The sequence below is a fragment of the Salvelinus sp. IW2-2015 genome, unplaced genomic scaffold (genome assembly GCF_002910315.2).
Source record: "Salvelinus sp. IW2-2015 unplaced genomic scaffold, ASM291031v2 Un_scaffold16323, whole genome shotgun sequence".
NCBI classification, from domain to species: domain Eukaryota; kingdom Metazoa; phylum Chordata; class Actinopteri; order Salmoniformes; family Salmonidae; genus Salvelinus; species Salvelinus sp. IW2-2015.
The window spans coordinates 52,719-54,213 of NW_019957534.1; positions in this window are offsets into that span (position 1 = coordinate 52,719).

Genomic DNA, 1,495 nt, shown 5'->3' on the forward strand with positions numbered 1-1,495 from the left:
CTGAGTTGATTGCAGTGTTGCCTACTTGGTCCAAAACTTTTGTAGTGCTTTCAGATTCAGTTGACGTTATGGAATTTTGCAGTTGTCTATTTGCTGACAGTTCAAACTCCCACCAATGATTTGCTTGTGTTTCTTCTGTCACATAGCAATCACATAGAAGTACTGATGTGGTAAAACGCATCACCACAAGATTACTACTAACTAGTAGGCACACTGCAATTGACCCAGTTTGCCTTAGCTTATGTAACCAGGGCGTAGGCACTCCTGCTAGCCCGACCTTCAGCAAGTTTGCGCGGCCTGCAGCAGGCTCTGAGAGCTGCAGGTCATKTGAGGACCATTCTTTTTATATTCTACCCAATGACTGTACTCGGTTTGACTTCCTGTATGTGCAAAGACATTTATCCTTTTGGTATAGATTGTTCCAGATGGCAGTTTAAGCAATAAAAGGAAAAATCACCGACTGAGTCATTTACTCATTGGTTGTCTGAATATGTCCATACTATAATATTAATGAATAGTCCTAACTCTGGAGGGCAGTGTAGTACCTCTTCTCAATATTCTTCAGTTGTTTCCTTTACTCACTATACCCAKGTTGATCCGAGAGAACAGGACAGGTGAAGGCAAATCTCCAGGAGGGCCTCTTGACATTCTGTTTTATTGGTTCAGTGCATATGAAGAAAAGAGATGAGCAAAGGACTCCACTGTAGCCTATTGGTGTTTGGTGAAATTAGATGTTTAACTGTCGGTGGATGAAAGAAAGCCACCCACTTCATTGGAGAGCTCATAAAGTTAGTAAACTCAGAACCCACTCCTGCATGCGTTTAAGATCAGTCACTGTTGCACAACCAATAAATGTTCTGAGCGTTTTTGCTGCTGACACCTTATAAAACAGTCTTCCATAAGCTCCCTCCAGCATTGTTGGACAGAAGCCAAACTTKATTTGGTGTGATTTCACTTACTCAGGCTCTTTAAAATAGTTGTGGTTATTCTCCCTCTTCAAAAACATCAGGATGCATTGGATTTGTAGTCAGGACAACAATGAGAACAGCTCAGAGCAAAAGGTCCAGACATGTTGAGATGAAATGATATCAAACAGAATGTAGTTTGAAGACAATACTTTGTTTCAGACTAGTTAGAACAAAGTATAAGCTGCACGTACACATACAGTACTGTAGCTGTGATGATGATGAGGTATTTATGTCAGGGTGTGTTATGGTTGTGAAAGCTCTTAAAGGGCAGACAGACAGATACCTGATTAAACAGACAGCTACCTCCTGATGAGACAGAAAGACACCTGATGAGACAGTCAGACAGACAGACACCTCCTGATGAGACAGACAGACACCTGATGAGACAGTCAGACAGACAGACACCTCCTGATGAGACAGATAGACACCTGATGAGACAGTCAGAAAGACAGACAGACAGACACCTCCTGATGAGACAGACAGACAGACGGGCATTAGACATCTACGTGCTATCTGGAAAAACCATG